The following is a 9997-nucleotide window of genomic DNA, read 5'->3' on the forward strand; positions in this document are numbered from 1 at the left end:
TGTTACTGATTTATGAGAGGGAAAAAAAAAAACTTATGTATGGTAATCCTTTCCAATACACAGCCCCATTAATCACTACACAAAATTTTACTACATTGTTATACGCTCCATAAGTTTTGCAATAAAATTAAAATTACGTACTGCAATAAAATTAAAATTACCATCAGCTTTTCTATAAATAAAAAATGACATTTTGACACACTAAAAGCTTACTTTATTATTTTACCACATCATTTTACAATATCCCCTTCATCACATGTTTTATTCTTCAATTCTATACATTAAAATAATATTTACAACACATTAAAATAATATATTAACTCCTCCCCATCATCATCAACAACAATTAATTAGGCAGGAAGAGTAATATAGGATATTATATATCCTAATTAATTAAGATGAACTCCAATCTGAATTATAAATCCATTCAAGCTTTCAACAGGAATTTGCAACTACAGTCCTACTTTGATGGTGGCACCTTAACAATTATGCCAATCAGCCACAAGATAATGGATCCGACAATCCAAGATACAAGCAAAAAGACTAAGAAACCAGCCAAAACGGTAAGGAATGGAGGTCCCTGGGGAGCATCAGTCGTCTTAATCCCACTTGATTTCTCTTTGTTGGAATCTCCTGAAGGAATAGAGTTTGATGCAGATGCAACAACCAACCTTTGCCTTTTTTGCAATCTTGCAGCGTTCTTGAACCTGAATGAAAGAAATTAATGTTTAGAATACAATGCAGTAAAATTTTACCAGCAACTTTATTAGTATTACACACCATTAATTGAACTTCATTCATGTATAAGAAAACATGGCAACTGCAAATTACTCAATCCTTCTGCCATTGATAAAGCAAAAACAAGAGAGATATCTGTACACTATTGTACTAAAAAAATGCAGAAAACAGTAAATTCAACAGAGTGCCTAAAGGTCCAAAACTTTTGAACTTATGCAAGAAGCCTAAAACTAGAAAACCATCAAATGCACTAAAATCATCTCTTGTGCATATTTATTCAGAGAACCATGAAGGTACTAAACAGTGCAATAGGCTGTAGAGAACAAAAGAAGCTGTAATTATAAAAAGTTGGAAATTTATTCAGATCCATGAGCTGCACAAGGAACTCTATGATTAATTCAGCAGCTGCCAGAAAATTATAATGAACATTAATCATGCAATACAAAGAATCCCTGGATACTGTTGAAATTGTGAAAATGATGGTGGACAGTGCTACTATTAATATTATTTTTCTGCACTACACAATATGCATTGATAGGATTTATGTGTGTCAATAACCCTGCTTTTTGATCAGTAAATAGGATCAGACCCACATTGTCTGGTCAAAGTCAAAGATAACCAAAAACTGGCATCCAACCAAGACAGTAGAGTTGGCCCAAAATTAGCCTATTTTCAGACAACTCTACTCTATTTCCCTCCACTCCCCCTTCCTCTCCCCTCAATCCAAACAGGCTATTAGGTAGTCTTGCAGCACTACTTCAGGCTATGTAAGAAACTAAGAATTGCCCCTAAAACTCACATAAATTCAATAGATATCCACTAATTTTCAAGTAGATTTTTTGGTTGATAAAAAATTTGTTACACAATCACAATAAAAATGATGAGATGAGATCCTCTCTCATTTAAACTTCCAATTCCCCACAATTTTCAACTAGATGTGAGACACATGCCAATTATTTGATTTCATGTGGTTTACATGAGTTTTTTCTTAAGACCAATGGATTTTCAAAATGCCACATCTCTTACATTTTGATTAAAATTGAAGGAAATTGGAGGCTTTAAATGGGAGGGGATGCTTTCCCAAAAATGATAAAAGTTGTCAATCAACACTTCTCTGTCAATTTGACAAGAGTAAGAATATCAAGGAAAATTTATAATTGAGACTAGGGACAATTTTTTATACAACTTTTAAGTATCATACCAAATAAGAAAAAAACAACTCAAGACTAAATTACATAAGCTGCTTCACTGGTTGCCTAAAGAAAGTAAGTGTAAATAATGACATCGACATAAATGGGGAGGACAGAAAGCATAATAACAAAATAAATTAAATGATGCAAAGTCATCAAATTTTCAAATGACAAGATTCATACAAGCCTACATTCACTGGCCAAATCTCTCTCTCTCACAACAAGAAAAATTCAGCGAATACATTGAGGCAAACGGAACAAGGCAGGAGGCAGCTGCTTGATTGATGGGTTTGAGCAGAAATAAACAAAGGAGGCAACTTTAGAAAAAATACAGTACAGATTGGAAGTACCTGAAACAAGATGGGATTGGAGAGACTTTAGAAGCAAATTGTTTAAGATTGAGGACATCAGTGGTGGATATTTGAGCTCTTCCACTTCCACTTCCACTTGGACTACGAAACCCTAGGAGGGAAGCAGAAGCAGAAACAGAAGCAGAGAGTGATGCCATTTCTTTCAATCTTTGTTTCGTGAAACTCAATGAATGTTTACATCCGACAAATGTCTCTATTCCTTTTCCTAATCGAATATACTGTTGTGTTGGATCATGGATGTTATGCCACGTGGGCTTTTCCCAATATAAAAAATATATGTTAGGTCTCATCATCATGACATCATGCATCAAACTTTAAAAATTCTTTAAGGCCACGTTTGACAAGGGATATTCACATCTCCTAGCATTTAGATTATTGAGAATGCGATGTTTTGTAATCTGAATGTTTAAAAATGTAACTATTTCTATATTTGATTTAATTGAAAATCTAATAAGATTCTTAAGAATGTGAGATTATTATGTTTGGTTTATTCCTAAAAATCTTAAATAAATTATTTATTTTTTTCATTTTATCCTTAGATTTATAAATACAATATCAATTTTTTTTTTTAATATTCCTCTAAATAAATAATGAAATATAAGGTATAAACAATAAATTATGACAAATTTACTAAAACTATAGTCTAACATTTTAAAATAACAAACTACAATAATAAGAGATAAAGTTACCCCAAAATTAAAGGCTGAATACAATAAAATAAATCATACCAATTAAAGAAAAAGTATCTATAAAGCAAACAAATAATTTACACCATTATTTGAATATAGTAAATAGTGGTCAAATAATTTGAAAATGGATCCAATAATAATTTGTTAAGCAACACACATACAACACTAAAAGTGAATACTTGGCAACAATAGAGGGTTCCCTTCAAACTTTTTTTTTTCACACGTGAAACCTATATAGAACTTTGTTAAGGAATATATCAATAAAGTTGTCTATCTTGTTTATTTGTTTATGTTGTTTTGGTAGGTAGAGATAAAGACAAAGGGAAAGATATTGATGATTTATTTTATATTTTACCTCAATTGCTTAAATGATAAGGGAAAATGGGTTAAAATTGTCAATTTATAAAAAAATTCAAATTTTTTTTTTAAAGTTTGGGAATCTAGATACCCACATGTTTTACTGGAAATCCTAAAATATTACCTTGTACCATACATCACATAACTTTTTTTAACACACTCACCTTTAGTGTATGATTTTTTAAAAAAATTTATTTTTAGAGGGAATATTCACGAAAAAAAAAAAAGTATGTATATATATATATATATATATTTTTTTTTTTTTTTGAGAAACCACCCCAATCGGAGTAGGAGGAAATTTATTAAGTAATTTCAAAAAGGTAGACATTAGCTATATCTGGTGGAATATCCTCCATCCAAACTTAAAAATTGAAAAACAAATTGGCTAATCTAGCAAGACCAAGTGTTGCTCTATTCCCCTGTCTTCTAGTGTGGCAGAAGATGGAGTTTTGGAAAGAGGAGGAAACTGACTTGATATCTTGTAGGATATGCCTAAAGATGGAGGAAGAGAAATTATTACCATTCAGTGCCTTAATGATAATTTCAGACTCTCCCTCACAAATTACTTGAGCAAAGTTCAGTTCTTGTGCAAAACATATTGCTTTCCGTGTTGCTAACACTTCCACCATCTCTACCAAGGTAGGCAGTGGAATTGATTGTGAAAAGGCAGCCATAACAAGACCTTTGTCGTTGCGGATTATAGCTGCAAGACTTGCAAGGTTGCTCTCAGCAAAGGTAGTGCCATCAAAGTTGATTTTAACCTAATCCTTAGGAGGAGGTTTCCATCTATCTTGACAAGGGAATGATTTAGGAATCTCTCTAATAGGTCGTGACCTCTGGAATTCTTGCAGATTCTTCATGGCCGTGGAACTGATTTTGTCAAGAGGCATTGCTGGTTCACCCACTCTCAGTTTGTTCCTTCTCATCCAGATTAGTGCAGTAGTCATGGCTAAGAGATCGATGAGGAAGCTTCTCTCCAAACAGAGCTATATAACATCCAAGAAGTTACTACTGCTACTGGTTTCCTTGGTCAGCCAACTGAAGTGTTGATTCCAGACTGTAGCTAGAGCTGGGCAAGACCAAATGGCGTGGTGGACAGTTTCTTGGTCTGAACCACAGCATTGGCATAAAAGGCCTAATACAACTTTCCTTTTGAAGAGTTTGGTCCGAGATGGTAGTGAATTTGATGCGGCTCTCCAGAATAAAGACTTTAGTCTATTAGGGACCTTCAAACTCCATATACTCTTCTAAAACTTCTTATTCCCTACATCAATGGATGAGCCTGGTCTATCATTGGACTCTTCCTAGAGTAGCAACTTGTAACCTGACCTCATGGAATAAACTCCATCCAAGTTGCTAGGTCAAAATAGTTTATCCTTGCTGACAGACAGGCTGAGAGGGATGGATTTGATTGTCTCAGCTTCAAATGGCAAAAAAATTATTATCATTCGCATCAGCCAGCCAACAGTTCCTCTCTTTATCAATTAAAACCGAAATTGGAGCATTAGGATCAAAGAAAGTTATAGGGGAGATAATCCTACTATGATGAGGAGTAAGTAGCCAGCTATCCTTGAATATCTGTATTGATGATCCATCACCCACTCTCCATTGGGCTCCTTTCTTTATCACATCTTTGCCTTTAAGGATGCTCTTCCAAGCAAAAGAGTCATTCCCCTCCTTCACTTCCATAATGTTGCCATTAGGGAAAAATTTTGCCATAAAAAAACTGTGAAAGAGAGTCTCTAGATAATCCATTAACCACCAAACTTGTTAAGCTAGGATAGCGTCATTGAATTTCTATAGTTCTCTGAAACCCATACCATCAAGGTGTTTGGGTTAACACAGTTGTAGTGGGCCTTTTTAGTTAAATTGGGCTGGGTTGGGCTGCCTCCTGCAGTACTGGGCCCAAATATTCTGAGTAAGGGAGTTGAGACTGGTCTAACTGCAACTCAATTTGGTCCGGCTTGTGCCCAAACTATGCTTTGTCTGTCAAGAGCACACTTACGGCGGGTAGAACTGTTTCAGATGAGTCATGGCAGGCAGATATGATAATAATAAGATAAAATAAAGTACTTTGACTTCTTTATTAAAGTAAGTAGATAATCCCTACTTAAGAAAAGATAATCCCTACTTAAGAAAAGATAATCATAGTTTAACAACAATTATTTTCATAAGGAAAGTAAGGGAAACAAAAGGGTAGTATATGGGTTAATTAAAAAGGGAAAGAAATCAGATTAAATCTAATCCGTAGGACCAAAACTAGAGAGGGAAGAACGCCTCTTCTCAAAGTGAATAATCTCCCAGGGAGATCCTACCATGTAAATTAATCACTTTGAGGGAAAGCGAACCTAAATGGTTGGTGCATAAGAGAACTTTTTGTTTCCAACAGAGAGCAGGACTTTGAGATTGAGAGGGAGAAAGGGAATCAACCTATTGGTGCATGCTTGCTGCTTTAACTCTCTATCTTTTTCTTTCCTTCTCTTCTAATATTCTCTTTTTTTTATCTTTTTTCTTTCTACTTCTTTTTTTTAATACTTGTTTTCAAATTCCTAATACCATGTTGCTTGTGTCATCCCCCTCTTGTACATGGCAAGAGCCTCTTTATAGTGCCTACCGTGACTGGATTTTACTATTTTAGTCCTTAACCACCTTTGTTTGGTCTGGGTGTACTTGCTGACCACCATTGGTCCGTCTGTGTGCCACTCTCCATCGTCAGACAAAAGAAAACTATTTTGTTTATTTCTTTGCTGTAGCACCCTTTCCTACTATGGTATGGATGTCTTCTCTCTCCCTATCCCTCATGGCATGCATCTAGTGGTTTCAACTTAGTTTTGCTTCTTTTGGGTAGTATGTCATCCCAGCAGGACACTTCCCCCAAAAGAGCCTGAGCAGGAACCTTAAAATAGGTTTTTCCTCTCTCCCCACTGCCAAACCATGCCCTCTTACCTCTGACCCATGACCTCACTATATCCTGTATTGGCTGGGTACAGGTTAGTGAGGTCTAGGTCTTGCATGTGCCTCTCTTTCATGTATGTCCAAAATCTGTCTGCTGCTCATGCGTTTGTCGTGGTTGGCTTGCACTGTCTGCTGTCCCTTTTTAACTATTTTTTGGTTCCCCTTTCCTTTATGGCTTGCCTCACTTAGGGGCTGGGCCTTGCTTGACGGTGGGCTTTGCCTTTCTTCAGTTCACCCTTTTTCCTACTACCATCTCCTGCCATACTACTCTATCATTCCTGCTACGAAATTGTTTGTCTCAATCTTGCTGGACCTCTTTGGGCCTGCCGTTTAGTCTTCTCCCAATGGCCCAATACGGCCACTGGTTCTTTTATTACATCACTGGCGGGCTCCTGTGTCCCATTTGTTTTCTCTTGAGTGTCCCTGGCCCATTTGCTTTCCTTCGGTTTCCTCAGCCCTTTTCTTAACTTTGCATTCCTATGGGTTTTTACTGAGTTCTTTGGGCTTCCCCGGCCCAATTACATTATCCCTCATCCTTGGGGTTCATGGGCTTGCCATCAACCCCTTAATTTCTTTACTTTCATTACTTTGGGCCTGATATAGCCCATTCTCACTTTTCCACATCATATACTGTCCATGGTTTGCTTTTTTTTTTTTTTTTTTTTTTTTTTTTTTTCACTCTTTTTGGGCTCCTTTAAGCCCATTTACTCCCCTCAAGGTTCATTTGTTTATCTCATGGACTTGTGATCCATTATTCTTGCCGCTTGGGCTTAATGGGTTTTCTATCCATTTGCTAACTCTTTTCTGTCTGTGTTGCTGGGCTTCTCCTTTCCACTTGGGCTTCCAAAATGGCCATCAACAACAGTTTGCTCTATTTGGTCTAATGGATCTTCTGTTGATCACTTCACTGCCCCCACCAAAATTTGTGTATCATCATTTCAATCTCATTACACAGAGTGGTAGGGAGTTTGAAGTACATATGGACTATGTTTTTGTCAAAATTCTAAAATGTATTGGAGGTAAGCCAAACCCAAACAATGAAACCTAACAGGGTTGAAAATTCTTAATTTAAGGTGATCAAAAAAAATCTCCCTCTTATTGAATTGCTTTAATCCAATCAGATTATGATCAAATTGAGAGTTCAAACTCTAATTAGAAACTCTTTTTCTTTTCTTTTTTTGGGAATCAATTTCACATTAAACATTCAATTTGATGGTTTGAGTGGTAAGAGTACAACTCCAAACTTACAAAATGTACTTGAAGGCATTTTAGCCCATATGTGTATAAAACTCTTAGATTGATTTCTCATAAAATGAGAGAGAGAGAGAGAGAGAGAGAGAGAGCTATATGTGGTACTTCCTTCCCTAGTATAAATCTTAGGTCTTACTAATTAAAAGTGTGGTTAGATCTATCAATTATTGAAAGGAGAGAGCTATATGTGGGTTCTAGTTAGCTCAACTAGTAAAGTTTCTAATGGTTGTATAAGAGATCTGGGGTTCAATTTCTGCCTATACCAAAAACTAATTGGTGTCTTAGTCTGATGATAAAGAACTATCATTAAGAGCAGATGCCATAGGTTGAAACCCTCTAAAAAAATAAAAAATAAAATTATTGAAAGGAGAGAGTAGCATAAGAGTAGTGAATAATTTTCTAATCATAAAGTGTAACATATATCTTTAATGATAAGTTAATCAACCATCTAATGATGTTTTAATCGACCACTAAATGAATGGATTAAATATTCAATTAGGGTCCTCAATTTCATGATTTAATGGTAAAGTAAACATATTTGGCAAAGTTGTCAATCCAACACCCACAATATGTCACAAAGACTTACTTATTAAGACTTACTTTCTAGCCAGAGAGTTCACAAAACGAGTCAAGGGCTTCTTTCACGTTACTGCAATTTTTCATGTTTGCTTTGGCAAATAATATTAGGTCATTCGCAAATAATAAATGCAAAATTGCAGGAAAATTTCTCGAAGCTCTCATGGATCCCATAGCTTTGCATCACACTTTTATGAGATAAGGAAACCCAACATCTCCATACACATAATAAATAGATAGGGGGACAAGAGGTCTCATTGTATTTATTAAGAGTTAGGGATGGTCTCTTTTTTATTAATTTTTTTTTTTTACAAAAAATTTCTTCAAATTGGACTTTAAGAAGAAGGGCTTTCATTTCATCAAGGAGTAAGGGAAAAACAAATTGTGGCCATGGTTTGCACACATATGTCCTTGAACATTGCCAAATTGGACTTTAAGAGAAGGGCTTTCATTTCATCAAAGAAGGGTTTGTATTTAAGATACGTGGCCATGGCTTGCACACATAATTAAGGTTATTACAATATTAATTGCGCAGTTTCACCTAATTGGTTTGATTAAAGTGGTTGGTTTACGATAAAACTGACTCATACCAACCTATTAAAATTGATATTATAGCTGTTGACTAAGTGAGGATATAATATAACAAGTATATGTCTTCTATTGCGTAGGGTTGGTCCCACCTTTATGTGAGCGGAGCGTTGCATGTCTTTTACATAATAAATATATAAATTTTTTGAATAACTAGTGATAATGAAATTTGTAGCTACTATTATTATGGCCAACTATCAAAAAGATAAAATTGTAAAGAGGTATTTGACCATAAAAAAATAGAAATACACATCATAATAGCCAATAATGATTGCCATGTATGGCGCTAATTAATAATTATCTTAATACTCATTTCATTGTTTATGTACTGTAGTTGTAGTAGTGTCTTAAGTTTTTTTTTTTTTTTTTTTTTGAGACAACCCGACCCGAAGGCCAAGAAATATATTCAATAACTCAAAAAGATTACAAAGAGTCTCGAGTTTGAAGTTAGAAACATTGAACAAGAGGAGTACAGGTCATTTATGGTATACTGCAGTGGCTGCCCTTGTTATTTTGACCTTTTGGTGACTGTTTCTAATTTTCTATCATGAATATCTATTTTTGGTTAATCTGTTTTACTTCCTGGGTGTTGCAGTGGCTTTCAAATCTAGAGAGGATCATCGGAAGCAGCTTGAATTGGAGGAAGCGCGTAAAGCGGGGCTTGCACCAGCAGAGGTTGATGAAGATGGAAAAGAGATTAACCCTCACATTCCTCAGTATATGTCGTCTGCACCTTGGTATCTTAATGCTGAGAGACCAGTAAGCTTCACACATATTTAGTTCAATACAACCCTTCTCACGCATATAAAGGCACTATTCTCATCAAGGATTTTCTATCTTTTTCTTTGTTAGAGTTTAAAACAGGATCCAAATTATACAAAATCCTGGTATGATAGAGGTGCAAAAATATTTCAGGCAGATAAGTACAGGAAGGGAGCATGTGAAAAGTAAGTGGACCTTGCTCGTACTGTTTCCAAGTTCATGTTGGTTGCACTAAGGAATTTTACATTCTTGACTGAGATATGGAAAAATACTTTCAGTATTGGGCATGAAAAGTTTATTGATAGTGTAATAGTGATAATGACTGGGGGGACCTGTCTGTAGCACTATAGGTCTCCATTGCTCATAACTCTCATGGGCATTAGATGAAAAATACAAATTGAGGTTGTATTTTTTGAGGTGTTGCCAGAGCACTTACTGCCCTTGGGCATTAAGTAGCCTTGGGTAACTAGTACTAAGCAGAGTCATAATCAGCTTATCATCCTAAGTATTACCTTTCCTC

General features: G+C 35.5%; 1 long non-coding RNA gene across 1 annotated transcript; it reads left to right on the top strand.

The window, feature by feature from the left end:
* Nucleotides 1-9108: 9108 nt before the first annotated feature.
* Nucleotides 9109-9997, top strand: LOC115983594. The gene is made up of 3 exons (XR_004090110.1): nucleotides 9109-9200; nucleotides 9311-9474; nucleotides 9568-9997. It is a non-coding gene; the product is annotated as an uncharacterized LOC115983594 (long non-coding RNA).

The sequence above is a fragment of the Quercus lobata genome, chromosome 4 (genome assembly GCF_001633185.2).
Source record: "Quercus lobata isolate SW786 chromosome 4, ValleyOak3.0 Primary Assembly, whole genome shotgun sequence".
NCBI classification, from domain to species: domain Eukaryota; kingdom Viridiplantae; phylum Streptophyta; class Magnoliopsida; order Fagales; family Fagaceae; genus Quercus; species Quercus lobata.